Source organism: Peromyscus maniculatus, chromosome 12 (genome assembly GCF_049852395.1).
Source record: "Peromyscus maniculatus bairdii isolate BWxNUB_F1_BW_parent chromosome 12, HU_Pman_BW_mat_3.1, whole genome shotgun sequence".
Lineage (NCBI taxonomy): Eukaryota > Metazoa > Chordata > Mammalia > Rodentia > Cricetidae > Peromyscus > Peromyscus maniculatus.
In genome coordinates, this window is record NC_134863.1 from 71772504 (window position 1) to 71793552 (window position 21049).

Below are 21049 nucleotides of genomic sequence, written 5' to 3' on the forward strand. Positions count from 1 at the left end.
TCCATGTTAGTCTCAATTAACTTTTTCACATTCCATTGTTCTTGTAGATCATGTATAGGTTCTCAGCTATTCCTCCAACACCATCCCTGCCTGCATTTTCATGATGCTCACAATGATGGTGATGGACTCACCCTCTTAAATGTAATCCCCAAGAAACTCTTTCTTCTATATTTGTCCTTTGCTATGGTATCTCTTCAAAGTAATAGTAAACCAAGGCAAGGCCTTACCCCTAGATGCAGAGCCCAGGAAAAGGAAGATTGCAAAGAGAGGAAGAATCAGTCTTGCCTAAGGATAAACACTGCTCGTGATCCAACACCAAGTGGTAAACTAGTAATGCTTTATATTCATTTCTGAGTACACCAAAATGTTTTAATGAGAATTTCAATAGCTACAAAATGATACTGGCAGCACTACTCTATAAGGTGAGTCCCTTTGTGTCTAATTGTTACTTTCATTAATCTATCTTTTGTCATATAATTAATTTTTACCTGATTGACTATTTTATATATTTTCAACAGTTATTGAAATATGAACAGAGGCCTGTTGCTAAATGAAACACCTAGTATGGAAACAAAATTTGTTTAAGATTAAAAAGTTTACAACTGCCGGGCAGCAGTGGTGCACAGCTTTAATCCCAGCACTCAGGAGACAGAGCCTCGCAGATTTCTGTGGGTTTGAGGTCAACCTGATCTACAGAGCAAGATCCAGGACAGGCACCAAAACTACACAAGGAAACCCTGTTTTGAAAAACAAAAAACTTTACAACCTCAGGGCCTGTTCTCCCACCTGCATCAAGCAGTGATGAGTGGGGGGCAAGAGGGCACCTCTCCCTCACCCATACCACCACATGGCAGATGTAACAGGGACAGCTCTCCCATGCTCACCAATCCAGGGCTGGCTCACCCACACCTCCTTCCATGGGGATGACTATATTCTGCTGCCCTGGCGAGGTGCAGGGCCTGCTCTCCAGAACGTGATTATTGCAGCTGGGGGAATCAGGATCAGTTCTCCCTGGCCCATGTTGCCACCTGACAGATGAGTAATAGGGGCAGCTCTCCCACGCCTACAACCTCAAGAGGTCATAAGGGCGGGAGAGTTGACCCTGCCTGCCACCAAGCACAAATCTCAGGAGAGGAGACACTGCACCTAAAATGGTCAGCACAATAGAGTCAACCCAACTGGCAGATGTGTGGACTAGCCAGCCCAAATATTGTGAGCATGGAAGAGCTGTCCACATTACTCACCTGTCATGTGGCAGCGTGGGCTACCAAAAAATGTCCCTCCCCTACCGAACATCAAGGTCTGAGGCAGGTGGGAGAGCAGGCCCTGAGGTCATACGAGCTGGAGAGCTAGCCCTGCCCCTCATCTATTGCAGAGCTCAGAAGAGTGCCCTGACACTACACCTGGGCAAAACACAAGGGCTCGCCCTGAAGTTGTAAGTGTGGGTGATCCAACCCTGAGGACATGAAAGTAGGACAACTGGCCAGGCCCCTTGGTCATTGATGCAAGGGGTGAACTCACCAGGGCAATGCAGGTGTGCTCACCCTGGTGGTGAGGACAAGGGAGAGCTGGCAGTTTGACCGACTCAGAAATTACCGAGGCCCTGAACCAGGGTGATGGGTTGTCCCATCCTAATATCCACCCCATCGGTGACCTGATGGAGTACTCAAAGATGGACTGTTCCTGCAGACCCAAAGCTGCAGGATTTTCACAAGCCAGCCCAACAGCAGAATCACCAAGAGGGCTTCCATTGTGGGCCCAGCATTGATAATGTAACAGAAACCTCAGACCAGACCAATGACATTTTATAGTGAACACTTGCAAGTAAAGAGATATGGACAAGAGGGATTTCTGGGTGACTCATTGTGTCACACTACAGTTTCCATGACGATATTTTTTTTTCCACTTTAAATTTAATGGAGGGTACTGCAAGGGCAGAGGGCAGATACAAAGGGACAGGAACTGAGTGGGATGAAGATTTAAAAAGTTTAACATTCAGCAAAATTTCCATAGCATAAATACTTTATTTCAAATGAACATATAAATACCATACAATATTTTTATTTATTTCCTATAGTACTGGCATATGCAGTTTCCCACTAGGCCTTTTGATTTTGATGTATTCATCATAACTGAAATTTAAAAAATACTTAAGACATGTATCAGATCCAATGTTAGGATTTTAATATGTAGAATTACATAAAATGAAGATAATTATGAATCATTGAAACTAATCTAATTTACTTATACAGAAAAAATATAATGAAAGATATTCTGTAAATACTAAAATAGATAGGAAAAGAAATATTTAGAAGCACTACACAATTAATGAGGAGGGCACTGTAAATGATAAATTTTTCATCCAATATGATGGTAACAACAAATTAAGCTCTCATTGGCTAAACAAATGTCTTATCAAAAGTAAAATATTAATAAGAAGTTCAAAGTAGAATAATTAATAATATTTTTGTCAAAGTTTTTGAAATGACAGAGAAAAATGAATCTGTATTAGTGTGCGGGCATTCATGAGCATTCTGAAAGCATCCATATTCTTATATGGAGGCCCGAGGAAGGCAACGTTTGACTTTCTCCATCTCTCCCACCATTTTGCCATGAGACAATATCTCTCACTGAAATAGAAGCTTACTCTTTTGGCTAGGATGACTTGTCAGCAAAGCTCAAGGGTCATGTGTGTTCTCTATCTAATGTCGGCTCAATCTCCAAATGCTGGATCCCAGGGATGTGAATTCAGGTCAAGATGCATGGAGAGGAAGTGTTCTTGCCCACCAAGTCATGGCCCCCATCTTGGGAATATGATTTCAAAAATATCAGAAACACTTATTTTTTAGTCAAATGTATACCATGTTATTGATGTTTCTAGAGATGTTTGGTCTGTCGTGAGATTTGTGAATTCATAGAAATGCAGCATTAATCAGAAACTAATGGGAAGACTACAAAGACATATTATAATTGAAAAAGTTATTCTAAATTTGATTGTAAATAATGGTCCTCAATAGTTCCCTTTAAATATTTGATTTTTTTCTAAAAATTTTTATATTATAATGACTGTCATCAAATCTTTGAAAGCATATAATCCTTAAACTCTAAGAAATGTTTACAGGGAACATAATGTCTCTTTAAGTACATTTAGTGGTTAAACAGTTATCACAAGAGATAGTCTTTGATATTCATTAATGCCAATTACGAAGTCATTTGTCTTCTTAGCTGGCTTCTTTTTTTTTCTGTCCATTCACAACTATTTGTGCCACACCGTGATCTTCTGATTAACATGTGATACACATACAATTAGAACATTATGGCTGCTGTTTTCAGGTTATTCTCTTCAAAGGAATAAGAACCACAATATATATTTACTTTAGTAGCCAACAATACTGTATTTACTAGAAAACTGGGTAACAAGCACAATTTTAAGGTAACTTAATTCAAAATGTAAAAATGTTTTAAAAATATGTAGTTTTAAAGAGTTAATAATATGTGACAAATAGTTCACTTAAACTAAAAAAATTAGAATACTGTGTGGATAACTATTTTTGACTCACACAAAGGAATCTAAATTATGAATATGTTATCTAACAAAAGACTAAGTCGGCTAAATGTCAAATGTTCAGGGTATGGTATGATTAAAAATTATAAATACATTTTCATATTTAAATTAACATTTGTTGGGAAGGACAGAAATCATATTTTATCCATCATAATCATTATGGCACTCCTTTTTTGTGATCTTTTAACCCTTCCCTTCCTCTCTCCCAATACTTAATGCATTTTTATCATTCTCAGTTACAAAAGTAGATTGAGATGAATAATTTTACCAAATATTTTTCATGAAAATTTGCCTTCTGTTCTTCATGAAAGTGGAAATTATTTGTGAACCTATAGACAGCCAATAATAGTAGAGCCAATTTTTATAATGGATGATAGCAATGATAAGAACAAGGAAAATGCAACCAGCAAAGAACAAACATTACCCTAAACAGGCTTTAATGATATTATCTAAATGATTTTTATTCATTACATTCGTACTTTTTTCATGTCCCTTTACTCACATGATCCGAATATGATAGCCTGAAAGTGATTTATAAATGTTAGGAATATTCTATGACATGCCATTACACGTTCTCCAGGGGTAGTGTCCTTCACTTGAAGTCAAAGCTAAATGCATTTGTGTTTATATGCATGGGTATGTGTGAAAGAGAGATACACAGGAGACAGAGAATATGAGATGAATGAAAATCAGGGTGATAAGTAAATTTCCTTAAGGATTAATGTAAATCTTATCCTGTGATAATATTATTCTATTTTAATCCAACCTCCTTAAGCATTTTAATATATGTATATTTGTTGCATTTATGTATGCATGTATGTGTGTGTCCCTGTGTGTGTGTGTGTGTGTGTGTGTGTGTGTGTGTGTGTGTGTGTGTGACATAACTAAAGGCACTGAGCATTCTAGGCTGATACTCCACCAAAGAACTGAAGCCTATCTTATTTTACATATTTTAGTGTAGTTTTAAATACATTTTATTAATTGGCTCTACATTTACTGTCAGCTGATTTTTTGGTTTCTTTGTCAAATAAATAATTATACTCTTAAAAAGAGATTGTAATTGTATATATTATAGAACAATTTAACTCAGGTTTATTGAAGAATGTGAATTTTAAAACAACTGTAATACTTATTTTTCATAAGAAAATTTGTTCCTTTATTTCCTTCTGAAATTTATATTAACTCATTATTCTGTCTTCATTTAAACATCTTGCCTGCTCAGGTAGTTTCTGTATAAAAATTGACAATATCTGTAGTGACAGGTCATGAAGAATCCATATAAAATCCTAATATCCGTGCAAGACAGAAGTCTAGTGAGCAGGTGGTAAGATACAACTGTTAAATGTGCATCTTAAACTCATTATGAACATCTGGGAGGGGAATTTAAGAAAATATATCCGATAAACAAAAACAAACCAGACCATCAGGTATACCTTTAATCAAAGGCTTATAGTAAGATTTCTGTTTTGTATAAAAAGAATTGCCCTTGAGCAAATATATTATACTGTGAAATAATTTTAATTTCATTCATCATAAACTCAGTAAATTTGATTAATATACACTAATATAAAGAGGAATTGCATTTATTTGTATTTTTTAGAAATGATAGGTATGTTTTAATAATTTTTTTCAAAAATATTGAAATTAGTCAAATTTGTGTTTTGTACAAATTGAAAAGATACTCCATCTGGTGGCTAATCACTTTGATTGATGTTTATGTATGGGTATAAGATAGGCAATAAAACAGCAATTAATTCACACAATTGAACAGAAAAATATGGAATATTACAGTGGACTTCACTGAAAATGGAACTAGAAGTGTTGTATTCTTGTTATATTTTGATCATTAACTATAATTTAAATTATGTTTTCTCTGTTTAAAGTAAAAAAAATTTGCTTAAATTTATATTACCTGTCTCCAATTTTGTGCCATTTTTTAAAATGTCTGGTTAAATTAATATATATATATATAATATTATATCATTTAAATCATATCCTTTATCCCGTCCTCACTTATTACTTACCATGTCCCCAACTTTCTTTCAAACTTATGGTCTCTTTTTTATTACTATATGTGCATATATACCTATTTTATTAATAAAATGTCACATTGTGTAAGCGCATAAGAAATTCATACATAAGTCTGTATTTCTTGAGAAAACGCTCTCCTTTATTCATTTTAAAGTACAATATAATGTACCCTAAAGAATTGCTTTCTACTTTAGCATTTAAATCATCTGTATTTAGTGAAATGGATTCAGTATTTCACCCCCAACATAAACTGCATAATCTTTCTCATCTCTCTTTTATTCCTCATTGCCCAAATGTAATTGACTAAAATAAAATTAGTTCAGCAGATATTTCTTCAGATTGTTGAAGTCACAAGCATTGATTCCTGACAACATTTTTTATAATAATGAAAGATAAAGATCAGCATCATTAGATTATGGAGGATAGCTGTCTCAGTATTCTTAGAGAACCAAATAAATTGAAAATGGTTATTAAGCCTCTCCTCACAACAGTTCCTTGAAACTTCATAGAATATCTATTGCAAACTCAGATGCAAGCCATTACTTTGCTATTAAACAATCTTATCTTAAATGTCTATAGCTTAAGACATTATTTTCTCATTACACACAATGTTTATTTTATGTACTACAGTTCAACTGGCTTTCTATCAAAATGAAACATAAATTACAAATTCCATAGACAAAATGTTCACTAAATTAAATGGAAGTAAAATTTGTATGAATGAAAACTAAATGGATAAAACAGGTAAATGTGATAATCTTTGGAAATATTTGTATATCCAAATGTATAAATTACTAATGTAGCTGAATCAAGAATCAGCCAAGAAAGCATGTATATGGATCAACTACTTTAAAATTTCAGTGTATTTGCTATAATTACTGGTGAATTATTTCAAGTATTCATTGTCAGCAGGAGGAATCCTCAGTTTAATTCAGACACTAAATTGTAAGTAACTAAAACAGAAACATGCAGGAAGAATTGAATTCTTTTATATTCAGGGGCATTGATGTCACATAATTAAAGTAATTTGAAAACTAGTCAGTCTGTGAGTGTTTTTGGTTTGGGTTGTTTACTCTTAAGTCAAAGAGGGAAGCTCAGCATCAGATACATTGTGCAACTATCAAAACAGTCTAAATCTTCAGAACTCTTCAAGAGATGTTGCAAGTAAATGGTCTTTGAAACTTAATTTAAAAAATGGGAATAAAAAGAGGAGACTAGACAGATAGCTCAGTATCTAAGAATGTAGAGTGTTCCTGTGTTCCTACAGAATACCTGAGTTCTGTTCTCAACAACCTACCCCTAGCCAAGAGCTATTTAAAACTGATAGCTGTCAAGAGAAGGAGAGTTGGTTCTCTAAGAATACTGTCCCTGTCACCCACCCACCCACATGCCCTGCAGTTCCAGTTGTCTCTCCCCAGATCTTCTCCCACCATTGCTCCTCCCAGACCCGATCCCTCCTGTTCCAATTCTTGCCTGCATGGATCAGTGCTGGGTCCTCTGCATATTAGTTATTGTTGTTAGCTTGGTGTTTTGTGAGACTCCTAACAGTGGGAGTGGGCGTGTCTCTGACTCTTGTTTCTGCTCCCAGGATGTTTTTTTTTTCCTCCTATTGTGTTGCCTTGTCTAGCCTTGATATGAGGGTTTGTGTCTAGCCTTCTTGTATCTTGTATTGATGTGTTTGGTTGATGTCCCTGGGAGGCCTGCTCTTTTCTGAAGGAAAAGGAGGAGAAGGAGATCTAGGGAAGAGGGAAGGTTGGGAGAGGCCAAGAAGAGTGGAAAGAGGGAAAATTGAAGTCAGGAAGTATTCTAAACAAAACAAAACAAAAAGGAATATTGTCTCTTATAGATCAACCATAATCCCATTCTGTCATTAATTTCTACACAGTCAGGTACTGATTCCAGTAAGTAATATGGTTATACATTTGATATTCAAATTTGAAGTCCAATTATTAGTCCAAGGTGATTCTCTCTTCAAGGTCCTGACTAGTGCCCTTTTCAGAAACGTAGCAACTTGGAAGGAAACCTGGCACGCCTGAGGTCTCTGGGGAACAAGGGATGCTTTTTGTCTTTGCCTGCCTTTGCCTGCCTACATGTATGCCTAGTCAGTCTGGATAGATTTTACCCTCTCACAGCTCTGTCATCTTTCTTGATCTAGGCTAGAGGCATTGATATGGAGCAGGTCTCCATAGTCATCAATTACAACCTTCCCACCAACAGGGAAAACTGCATCCACAGAATTGGTCGTGGTGGTTGCTTTGGCTGTAAAGGTGGGGCTATTAACATGGTGACAGAAGAAGAGAAAAGGACTCCTAGAGACACTGAGACATTCTACAACACCTCCATTGAAGAGATGCCCCCTCAGTGTTGCTGATGTCATTTGAGGGGCTGTCCTGCTACCTGGCCCTAGCCAGGATTCAGTCCTTGGGGGCTGAGGAACAGCTGGAGGGGGAAGGGAAGGGAGCCAAGAGATGGACATACTGGTTTTTGTTTGTTTGTTTTGTTGTTGTTGTTTTCTTTCCTCTTTGAATAAATGTCACTTTTTGAGGCAAAAGAAAAGAAATTCAGTTATTAACTAATTAAAAAGGATGAAGGCTAATTGAGAACATTTTGCTTTAGAGAAAAAATACTTTAACCTTCTCATTCCACTCTTGCTTAAATACCTATGATATTTGATTATGATATTACTGGCTTAAACACATATGTAGTTCAATATTTTGCAATGATGACAAGTATGGTTTTGTTTTTAAAATTTTTCTTTCTGTTACAAATCAAATCATACTTTGCAAAACACAAGGTGAATATTAGAACAGGCTTAAGATTGATAATTGTAGTTCATGGCACTTACTGACATTCGAAGCTGAGAGAAGAGGCTGCATCATGTAGAGGCCTCATTGATTTCACAAAGGCATCACAGTAAATGCTGCAACCCTTCTGGTTGCTCTCGCAAGCACTGCTTGCCTATATTGATTACTTCCTCTCCAATGCAGTACTAAATTGCTATTGTGGAAGCATAATGATGCTGAACATTTTGGCACAGATGATAGGGTAATGTTTAAAGACTGTGAGACTTCTTCTTTTTAGATGTACTAATAACCTCTTTAATCATTTCTGTTCAAAATACCAAAAATTCTGAAGCAGAACTAGCCTAATGATAAATTAATATATGGAGCATACCATTTAACAATTTGAAAAGAAATAATATCAATTATTTTTCCATCCATTACACTGTATGCCATTTTTTTTTGGTCTAACAATGTTTCTGATAGACCTGAAATAATTCTTGAAAAACTGTTTGTTCTATATTCTCTTCCTAAACAATGTTGGCCAAAATGGTTGTTTTTACCTTGTAAAATAGAAGATATGCTTAATGGTCTTTTGAAAAATAATCAGAGTTTCAAAATTACATATGTTTTAAGTTTAAAATGAGGATCCATATGTAGAAACTGAGGCAACTAATCTACAAACAGTATCATGCCATAATTAATGTGATTTTTTTTGTTTGCCATTAATGTTTCATTAAAAGTCACCACTAACTCATGGAACAAAATGGTAAAAATCTGAAACCCAGTATTATCTGTAGATGTAACCAATCGTATTATTAAAATAAGAAACACAGAGCCAAGGTAAAAGAGAAAAGCCGAGAGGTCAGAGCTCAGAGATAAAATCTTACCTCCTGCAGTGCTCCTAGCTTCCCCGAGAGAGGGAGGTACTTCCTGTGTCCCTGTTTAAATAATCTTTCTGTTCTGCCTTCTCATTGGTTGTAAACCCAACCACATGACTGCCTCATCACTGCCTGTAAGTACCGCCCTCCAGGTCTTAAAGGCGTATGTCTCCAATACTGCCTGTATCCCTGTACACACAGAAATCTACCTAGCTCTTCTAACCACCACGCTCTTACTATGGCTCTAATAGCTCTGACCCCAGGGCAACTTTATTTATTAACATAAAATTAAAATCACATTTCAGTACAAATAAAATATCACCACATTTCCCCTTTTCTATTTTAATAAAAAGAAAAAAGGCAAAAGGTTATAACTAACAAATGAAAAACTATATACAAAAGTACAATAACTATATACAATATATACAAGTAACAAATACCTAAACGATGTCTAGTCCATTTGTATTTGACAAATCAGAGAAAATAATTCCCTTATCTATCCTATTTTAGTAAGTTCAAAATGTATCTAATTCACTTTCTATCCTAATTAATCTTCAACTATAACTAACTAATCTTCAACTCCCTCAGAGACCCAAGAAGGAAATAATATTAGCTAACAAAAATAAAAACAGGAAGTACACAAAAGCAACTTCCAAAAATTTTGTGAGTTGACAGAAACAGCCAGCTGCCTGGACAGTCACCTGAGGTTTCTCCACAGTGTTGGGGCATCATCTTCAGCCTATAGGCTTATGGTATCTGACAGACTCATTTGTGAAGTAGGTTGTACACAAGGTCAACAGTTCAACCTCACATTGGGTGAGAGGAGTCCATGTACCAGAAACACCTGAATTCCACTAGTGTCATGTCATGATTCAGGATTTTAAATTCTGGAAATTGTTGATGGTTTTTGAATTCAGCTGTCCATTCTTCTTGGCTGTGTATATATGGCTTCATCTAAGCATCCCCTTCTCCACATCCCTCTATTAAATGCCAGTCTACTATTGAGAGGCGTGAGCTTTCAGTTGCTGTTCCATTGCACAACAGAAGCCATTGGCCCACTGCCTGTTCAGCTGCCTTCTAAGAAAAGGGTACTGTACCTTTTCCAGATTGTGAAGGCGACTTCAGGGATGGTGCCATATTGTCCTGGCCTCAGAAGATGCCTTTTGATAAAGCCATAACCACACTTGTTTTGGCAGGAATCGGTAGTCCTTTGTTTCGTGTTCTGTCTGTCCATTTTGTCCTGTTGATTTGAGGATACTTTGTTGTCCAGTGGCTAACTTTTGCCACAATGAAAATTAACTCCATATGCAGTTTCTTCAATGCCCATATTTTCTCTGAAGTAGATTGGTACTGCCAGGAGCCGACATGTCTCAAAAAAGAAAAATTTCTAAGTTATTAAAATATTTTAAATGCCATATTCGTTAGATCTCTGAAGGGTTTGAAGATGACCTGTCTAAAATATATCTGCTCAATTTTTAAAACATATCTAATATGACTACAATTTCTATTGTAATGTCTAACTACTTTCATTTCTTTATATCCTAATAGTTGGTAATAATGTAAAGTATTTAAAACTAGTAATTGTCTTTTTCTTTTCTTTTTTTTCTTTCTTTCTTTTTTTTTTTTAAAAAAACAAGAACCTTAAATCTAATCTCCTTTGCTTAGCCTTTTTCCTAACCCTTGACAACTTGTAACCTACCCCCCTAAATAATGAAAATTATCCCAGACCCAAAACCCATTAAAAGAACCAAAAAAAAAACCACCCGCCCCACACCACCTCTTTGGGAATGTGGGCGTCATTCTTAAAATTGCTTCCTGCTGGGTATGGGCGAAGTTATCTTTATCCTGAAAGAAAAATTTAAGTTAATTGTCAAATTCTAGGAAAGGTAACTATATCCTTCATTATTATCCAGTCTGTGTATAATGCCAAAGTTCAGGGTTTATCTCAAGTCCTTATTCAAGTAGTCTTTGAGACTGGATCATCTCAGCTAGTCATCTCAAAATTGCTCTGAGCACCTTGTAGTTCAAAGCTGATCTATAGATGATGTTTGTCAGTTCAGTGATATTATTATTGTCCACGTGGAATTGTTGTTGTTGTGTTTGTTGTTGTGGGGCCCCATCTTCTTCCTGGAGATTTCAGTTGATGTTAGGCCTGGCCGTGATTTCCTGCAGAAAACTGATAAGAGACTCGAACACAAAGACATATATATGCAGCTAATTGAAGCCTTTTTTCTAGAATTAGTACTCTATATGACCATTCATATCTTAACAAAGTTTAAAATGTATATATATATATTAATCTTGTAAATTTTGATATAAAATTTATACTTTAAGAAAAGTTTAAAGAATCAGAATAGAATCAAAGAGTTGAGATTAGTAATAGAATAGTCCCTTAATTAATTTGGCTTTTGTCCTGTCCCATAGCAGAAAATGGCTCTTTTATTCTGGCATGATACAGGGAGTTTGTATTTTCATTTTAACAACATGCTTGAGTTTAAAGAAGGAGAGAGCCATTCTCCAACTCCAAAGTCAGCTTTAAATTTTAATTGAACTGGGACTATTAGAAAACCAATAGTGTTAAATCTTTAGAGAAAAGCAGAAACAAACATTTAAGAAGACATAAAATTTTTTAGATAATATATACCCATATGCCATATACTCCCATATACTCTGTTTCCTGGGATAGATGATTTGTCCCTTTTCTTCAGTTGTCTCATTTGTCTTGTGTCCTTCAGATTCCTTAACCTTCATTCTCCTAAAAGACAAAAACAAAAACCTTCCCCCAAGACTAATTTTGGGGATGTTCCTTTTTGGCAAGTTATTATCTGATTAAATGAAAAGACATGTGTTACAGGTACAAGTTAGTTTAAATTGGATGTTCATGCTGATTGATGAACTATCACCTCCTCTAATTAAGAGGTTTTTCTTGTTCAAATCGAACCTTTATCAATTTTGATGGTATCCACAGCTTATCTTCTCCTGTAGAAACAAAAGCAAAACCTCGTCCCCAACATAATACATACCCTGGTTTCCATTCTGAGGTCAGCACATCCTTAAAGTATATAGGCTGATTTAATTCTGTAGTTTTTTCTATTACCCAATGTCTCTCTGCAGCTGTTGTTCCTTTCTCATTGGCATTCAGAAAATTCAAAGTTAATAGAGCATTATGCAGTCTATTTCTGGGGGTTTTTGTTACTCCTTTCTGTTTATTTAGCATATCCTTTAGAGTTCTGTTTGACCTTTCTATAACTGCTTGACCTGTAGGATTATGTGGTATACCTGTAATATGCTTTATATTGTAATAAGCAAAAAACTGTTTCATTTTAACAGAGACATATGATGGAGCATTGTCAGTTTTGATTTGTGCAGGTATACCCATAATGGCCATAACTTCTAGCAAATGAGTGATTACAGAATCAGCTTTTTCAGAACTCAAAGCAGTTGCCCATTGAAATCCTGAATAAGTATCGATAGTGTGGTGTACATATTTCAGTTTTCCAAATTCTGCAAAGTGAAACACGTCCATCTGCCAGATTTCATTCCTCTGAGTACCCTTTGGGTTACATCCTGCTGGTAATGGTGTCTGATTATAGAAGGAACAAGTAGGACATTTCTTTAATATTTCTTTGGCTTGTTGCCAGGTTATGGGAAAATCTTTTTTTAAACCTTTACTATTGACATGATGTTTTTTATGAAATTCTGAGGCCTCCAGCACATTTCCTATCAATAATTTATCAATCTCATCATTGCCTTGTGCTAGAGGGCCTGGCAGACCAGTATGAGATCGGATGTGAGTTATATATAAAGGATGATTCCTTTTCCTGATTGTATCTTGTAATTGAATAAATAGTGAAGTTAATTCTGAAGCATCAGGGATAAATTCTGCAGTCTCAATATGTAATACCACTCTTTCAGCATACTGAGAGTCAGTTACTATGTTGAGAGGTTCTGAAAAATCCATTAATACCAACAGAATAGCATACAATTCTGATTTTTGCACTGAATTATAAGGACTTTGTACCACTTTACTTAAATTTTCTGATTTGTAACCTGCCTTTCCTTGTTTGTTGGCATCTGTATAAAATGTACGAACTCCAGATATGGGTTTTTGCCGTACAATTCGAGGCAAGATCCAATCAGCTCTCTTTATAAAATCAATTCTGTTGCTTTTGGGATATTTGCTGTTAATTTCTCCCAAAAAATTACTGCAAGCTCTTTGCCAAGGTTCACTTTCTGTCCATAATTTTTCAATGTCCTCCTTAGTTAAAGGTACGACAATTTCTGCTGGGTCTATTCCTGCTAATTGACGAAGTCTCAATTTTCCTTTCCAAATCAAGTCAGAGATTTTTTCCCCATAAGTTTTTAATTTTTTATTTGGTTTATTTGGTAAAAATATCCATTCCAATATAATATCTTCCCTCTGCATTAATATACCAGTAGGGGAATGCCTAGAAGGTAAAATAACCAAAATGCAATCCAGCTTTGGATCAATACGATCCACGTGCCCTTCATGTACTTTCTTTTCTACCAAGGCCAATTCTTTCTCAGCTTCAGGTGATAATTCTCTTGGACTATTTAAGTCCTTGTCACCTTCTAAGGTTTTGAACAAATTAGTCAGTTCATCATTTTTTACCCCAACAATAGTTCGTAGATGAGAAATATCTCCAAATAATCTTTGAAAGTCATTAAGAGTCTGTAGTCTATCTCTCCTAATTTGCATCTTTTGGGGTCTAATTTTTTGTAGCTCTATTTTATATCCTAAATAATTAATAGAATCCCCTCTTTGTATTTTTTCAGGAGCAATTTGTAATCCCCAGCAAGGCAAAATTTTCTTTACTTCTTCAAACATTCTTTCTAAAGTATCTGCATTTGAGTCAGCTAATAAAATATCATCCATATAATGATAAATTATAGATTTAGGAAATTTTTTACGTATCACTTCCAATGGCTGTTGTACAAAATATTGGCACAGAGTTGGGCTATTTAACATTCCCTGTGGGAGGACCCTCCATTGAAATCTTTTAACCAGTTGAGAATTATTATAAGTAGGCACTGTAAAAGCAAATCTTTCTTTGTCTTTTTCTTGTAAGGGTATTGAAAAGAAACAGTCTTTTAAATCAATAACTATGAGAGGCCATCCTTTTGGTAACAGAGTAGGCAAAGGAATTCCAGATTGTAGAGAGCCCATTGGCTGAATTACTTTGTTAATTGCTCTAAGGTCTGTTACCATTCTCCATTTACCAGATTTCTTTTTAATAACAAATAAAGGAGAATTCCAAGGGCTGGTTGACTGTTCAATATGCTGAGCATTTAACTGTTCTTCTACCAGCTCTTCTAAAGCCTGGAGTTTCTCTGTTGTTAAAGGCCATTGCTGAACCCATACAGGCTTGTCTGTTAACCATTTTAAAGGTAGAGCTGTTGGTATTTTTGGAAGATTATCAGTTGTTGTGCCCTGTTCTTGTATAATATGGATGGCTGGTGACCACTCAAAATAATGCCTTCTAATATTTCTCTCAGAAACATGTGCTAGTTTATGATTTGTTTCTGAGATTGGAGGGATTTTAATCTGAGTATTCCATTGTTGCAACAAGTCTCGACCCCACAGGTTCATAGCTATGTTAGCGACATATGGTTTTAATTTTCCTCTCTGTCCTTCTGGACCTATACATTCCAGCCATCTTGCACTCTGTTTCACTCCAGATAATGTCCCAATTCCTAACAGTTGAACGTTTACCTCTTGAAGAGGCCAAGCTGGATGCCAAAATTCTGGTGCAATTATGGTAATGTCCGCACCTGTGTCTACCAGACCAGACAACAAAACACCATTTATTTTTATCGTTAATTTTGGTCTCTGTTCATTAATAGAAGTTTGCCAAAAAATTTTCTTTATGTTTTCTCCTGAATTTTCTATTCTCTCTTTTTCATCATCCTGACCAGCATGATTTATTCCAATAGTCATTTGGCTATTTAATTGCTCAGAGCAGGGACTTCCTCTACAGCTGCAGGAAAGGTTTGAACTGGTTTTGCTATGGGGGCCTGCATGAGGCCCCTCCGGGAGTTTCCCGAAAACTGAGGCAAAGGATTACCCTGTCTGTCCTTTGTTGATCTACATTCGTTGGTCCAGTGTTTTCCCTTACCACACCTTCTGCATACTCCAGAAGGAAGGGGCATTCTGTTGCCATTGTTCCTTGAAGAAACATTGCTTCCAGGAATGACCTGTTTACAGTCCCTTTTAAAATGTCCTTGCTTTCCACACCCAAAACATCTAACACTCCTCAAACCTTTTGAAATTACTTCTCCTACCCACGTATCATGCTCATCAACCTCAACATTAATTGTTTCTCTAATCCAATCTTCCAAAGGTGCAGATCTTGCCCTTAACGGCCTGATTATTCTTTTGCATGCTGCATTCGCATTCTCAAATGCCAAAGCTTCAATTATTGCCTTACTAGCTTCTGATCCTGAGACCATTCTGTTTACTGCTGAAGCCAATCTTTCTAAAAAATCTGTGAAAGATTCTTTTGGGCCTTGCATAACCTTTGTGAATGACTCAGGGTTTTTTCCTGGTTCATCAACTCTGTCCCATGCATTCAAGGCTGCCATTCGACATAAAATTACGGTTTGAACATCATATAAACATTGTGTTTGTATTGAAGCATATTGGCCTTCTCCAATAAGCTGATCCTGACAAACTTGTATTCCTTTATCCCTCCATTGTGTTTCTACGTTTCTAGCTTCCTCCTTAAACCACGTTAGAAATTGAATTCTCTGGCTGGGTTCCAGAACAGCTTGTGCAAGGTCCCGCCAGTCCTGTGGTATAATCCTATTATATGTTGACCAAGAGTTTAACATTTGCTTTACATATGGGGAATGCATGCCATAAGATACTATTGCCTCCTTAAACCTTTTAAAATCCATTAGTTCAATTGGAGCCCAGATATTTTGTGTAGCCATTTGATCAGGCATCTGCTGTACGGTTACAGGATAAATTAAGGATGACTGTGTGAAAACAGGCTTTCTTTCTGTAACCTTATGATCCAAACTTGAACCAACTTCACTGTTAAAATTAACAGGTTTTTCTAAAGCTGTTATCCTGGCACTTAAATCAACTGTCTTTTTAAATAGTAAAATGAGAATAAGCATGGTGATAAACTGCATAATTCCCATAATACTAATCTTTTCATATAGTTGTTCCATTGTCAGACTGCCTAAAATTTCAAAAACCCAATTTTCTTCCAATGTACACAGAAAACCCAATTTTTCCTTTATGACTTACCAAATCTGCGTAGAACAGTAGAAATCCGAGCGAATTTCAAAACAGCCACCTAGAGTCCTAGGTGTAAATCCAGCGAGAGAGAGAGAGAGAGAGAGAGAGAGAGAGAGAGAGAGAGAGAGAGAGAAACAGAGAGACAGAGAGAAAGCAAGAGAGAAAGCGAAAGTGAAAGTGAAAGTGAAAGTGAAAGCGAAAGCGAAGGGGTAGCCGGCTAAAGCTTAAAGCCAGCCACTTGTTCCCTCTTGAGCCAAGTCAAGGCTTGGCTTTACAGGCAGGGGCCCTGTTTAGCAGGGCAGGCCTGAGCTGTTTGTAGCACTGGCTTTAAGCAAGCAGCTCACAGTCCAGCCTGAGCCCAAGCAGACCTGGGCCGGGGCTAGGGAGCCGGTTGCTCCGACTAGGGAGCCGGCCCCAAGCAGTTTTTAATGGATTCTTGTCACGTTGGGCGCCAGATGTAGATGTAACCAATCGTATTATTAAAATAAGAAACACAGAGCCAAGGTAAAAGAGAAAAGCCGAGAGGTCAGAGCTCAGAGATAAAATCTTACCTCCTGCAGTGCTCCTAGCTTCCCCGAGAGAGGGAGGTACTTCCTGTGTCCCTGTTTAAATAATCTTTCTGTTCTGCCTTCTCATTGGTTGTAAACCCAACCACATGACTGCCTCATCACTGCCTGTAAGTACCGCCCTCCAGGTCTTAAAGGCGTATGTCTCCAATACTGCCTGTATCCCTGAACACACAGAAATCTACCTAGCTCTTCTAACCACCACGCTCTTACTATGGCTCTAATAGCTCTGACCCCAGGGCAACTTTATTTATTAACATAAAATTAAAATCACATTTCAGTACAAATAAAATATCACCACAATTATCGACCAGTATTTCTGAGGCAGAACTCAGATTCTCATACTGACATGGGAAGTATGTTTTTGCCTTAACCATCTCTCAGGGTCAGTTTTATTTTGAGTGTGTCTTACTTGATAACTCATCCTAGCCTTGAACTCATAACCACCCCCTGAGTTAGCATTAAAATTCCTGAGTTTCACACTTATACTACTATACACAACTGATATATATTTTTCTCTTTTTATTTATTCTCTGTGTCTTTAACAACATGTGTCTTGATCCCATTCATTTCCCCATACCTTCGCATCCACCCCCACCCCTGCACCCACCCACCTCCCAAATAAAACAAAAATTAAAAAAAGAAAGGGAAAAAATAAAGGAAAAATAATTTAAAAACTCTTCATGGAAGCTGCAGTGTGACACAGTGAGTCACTCAGAAAATCCCTCTTGTCTGTTTCTTTACCTTCAAACATTCACTGCAAAGAGTCATTGGTCTGGTTCGAGGCCTCTGGTTTCTATTCCACTACCAAAGTTGGGCCCTCACTAGGTCTCTTCTTGGATAGCCTGTTGTTTCTCTGTGTTGTGGGGATCCTTCAGGTTTGGGTCTGTGGGTCAGGTTCCCTCCTGTGTTCCAGCAGATAGTAAATAGATGGGGTTAAGTGTTGACAATGAATCTGTTGCCTGGGCTGCTGCAGGGTTGGTCCATCTGTCAGTGCCCCCCTGTCTTCACAACCAGAGTGAGCTCTCCAGCATTGCCCCAGCTAATTCACCTCTTACAGGACTGAGCAGGGGCTGGGGCCCGTTCTCCCACTTCAAAGTCCCTGGGGCCTGCTCTCCCATACCTACATCATCAGGATCAGCTCTATTGTGTTACCGCTGCAAGATACAGGGGCCACTCTCCAGAGTGCTCCGTCCCTTCCCCCGTGAAGGTCAGAGACAGCTCTCCTGATCTTATGACCCCATGGCCACCTCCTCTACCTGTCTCAGGTGTTGATGAATAAGGGGTGGAGGACGAGCATCCCTCCTCCTGCCAATGTTGCCACATGTTAGATGAGTAATGGGGAAAGCTCTTCTTTGTTCTCAACCTCAGGCCTGGGTCACCTTTACCTCCAAATACCAGGCAAGCTCTGCTGTATTGCCTAGAGGCAAACTCTGCTGTATTGCCTAGGAGCTGGGTCCTCTTCCCTGAGTGCTACACCTGGTAAGGGGGCAGGAGAGCTCTGTTGCCTGTTGCAGACACTAAGGGACAGGGATAAAGGGGGCATCTATCCCCGACACACACTGCTGCATGGCAGAGGAATAGTAGGGGCACCTCTTCCATGCTTCAATTTCAATGCTGGCTCACCCACGCCTTTGCCAACATGGTTGGCTCTATTACTTTACCCCAGTGAGATTCAGGACCTGCTCTCTGAAATGTTGTAGTTGATGAGGCTGAGGGACAGCTCTGTACACGCCTCCAAAGGACAGATGAGAAAACGTGATAGCTCCCTCACAACTTCGGGGCTGGCTCATCCATACCTTTGACAATAGGGCTGGCTCTGTTTTGCTGCCCTGATGAGGTTCATTGCCTGCACTCTGGAGTGTTGCAGCTGGAGAGGGTCAAGGTTAGTTCTCCTACTCTTGTTACTTCAGGGTCAGCTCTCTCCGCTGCCTTATGTCCTGATAGTCGTGGCACTGAAAGGCCATCTTCCCCATCCCATGCCTCTGTAAGGCAGATGAGGGGTGGGGTTAGGTCTCCCACACTCATAATCTCAGGATAGGCTCACCTCTGCTCTTGTTAGCAGAGATAGCTCTGCCCGCTGTGCTGCCCAAATAAAGTGTAGGGCTCGCTTTCCTCTGTTTTGCAGCTGGTCAAGGTCAGCTCCCTTTCCATCTCTGCTCACTCTAATATTGCCCATTTGGTCTTGCAAGGTACCAGGTGAGCCTGAGTTTTCTGCTTGGAGCCCAGGACAAACTGGCCCAGACCTGCATGTGGGTCTCCTAGTCTCACTCAATTCATCATGGTGCTAGGCTAGGACACACTTCCTCATCACAAAGAGGTCATTATGGTACCCAAGCACTCGATGCCTATGACACCAGGTGGGGTTCTTGGTTGGTGCATTTGACTGTTCCTCCCACCCCCGCTGATTGGCATAGGGTAGGGATGCTGCTAGAATCCAGTCGTGGGCCACTGTATGGACCTTTACTTCAGATTTTCATCAAGAAATACTCAACTGTTATATTTTTAAAAAATATTTTATTGAAAAGTTTTTTCATACAATATATTTTACCACATTTCTTCTTCTCTAACCCCCCGTCCCCAGATCCTCCCCCACGTTCCTTCCAATACATCTTCATGTTCTTTCTGCTCTGATCTCTTTCAAAAAAGGACCAAAATTCGAAAGCAAAAAATAAAAGCAAGCAACCAAAAGGGGGGGGGCAAGAAATATCAGCACAAAACAGCACTCCTTAAAAACAAACAAACAAACAGTACAACAACAACACAGAGTCTGTTTTGTGTTGGCCAACTACTCCTGGGCATGGGGCTTCCTTGGAGTATAGTTGTTATACTCAGTGGAAGTGTACTGAGGTGAAATGGAGGTTCCCTTTAAGTTGCTTCTCGGTTACAGTTCGGACTTTCACTTCCCCTTCTCAGTGTTGACATTTTGCCTGGTCTTTTTCATTTTGTCACAATTTCTATAAGTTCATATGTGTATCTGTCATGTTGTTTCTTGATGACACTCTTCCATTGCAGTCATCCACTGCCTCAGGCACTTATAATGTTTTTGTTTCCTTTACCACATGAAACTATGAAGAAGTTTTATGAAGTGGAGTTTTAATAAAAAAAAAAATTAGGACTGGGCCTGAATGCTCCAAAGTCCATCACATTGTCCGTATGTGACTTTTAATTAAGATCTACTGAAAGAAAAATATTCTCTGGTAAGTGCTGAGTGGTGCTCTGATATATAGGTTTACTAATATGTCATTGGGAGAGTAATCACTTTTTGATTGGATTTGAGGCCGTTTAATCAGATGAAACTGTCTGATACTTAGAATATCAAGGAATCTAGAATAAAATAGTACATGCCCCAAGGGGAAAATTTACTATAATTCTTTTTCTAAAAAAAAAAAAAAATACCAACTGGTGAAAAGTTTGAGTATCCTCCATTGGAAAAATATCTAAGTTCATGGGTTTTTTTTGTTGTTTATTGTCCAAATAGCAAGTATCAAGCAAGAGTTGTCTTACACTAAATACTCACTGTCTCAATTCACAAAAGAAACCGCCAGACATTCTACAGGATGCAGAGAAAAGACAATGAGAGACTCTAGGCCTGTAGGCTGAAGATGGATGCCCCAACCCAATGTTGCAGAGAAACTTTGGGTAACTGTCCAGGTAGCCAGCTGTCTCTGTCATTCTAGATTTTTGGAAGTTTCTCAGAATTCTCTTCCTGTTTACTTAGGAAATATTATATCCCTCTGAGGTCTTTGATATAACTGAAGACTAGACAGTTCTAATTATGGTTTCCCTTGGTTATGATAAGAGATAAGGTAGATATGAAAACTTAGACTTACAAATATAGGATCTTCTTTAATTTTGCCAAGTACAAATAGACTAGATATTATAACTATAATTCTTTCTTGATAACTGTTCTATTATATGTAATTTTGTCATGTTAAAGTTAAATCCTTTCTTTTTGA

General features: G+C 37.7%; 1 non-coding gene across 1 annotated transcript; it reads left to right on the top strand.

The window, feature by feature from the left end:
* Window positions 1-7548: 7548 nt before the first annotated feature.
* Window positions 7549-7690, top strand: LOC121821868 (small nucleolar RNA SNORA67). Its single transcript, XR_006062742.2, has one exon. It is a non-coding gene; the product is annotated as a small nucleolar RNA SNORA67 (small nucleolar RNA).
* The last annotated feature ends 13359 nt before the right edge of the window (window positions 7691-21049 follow it).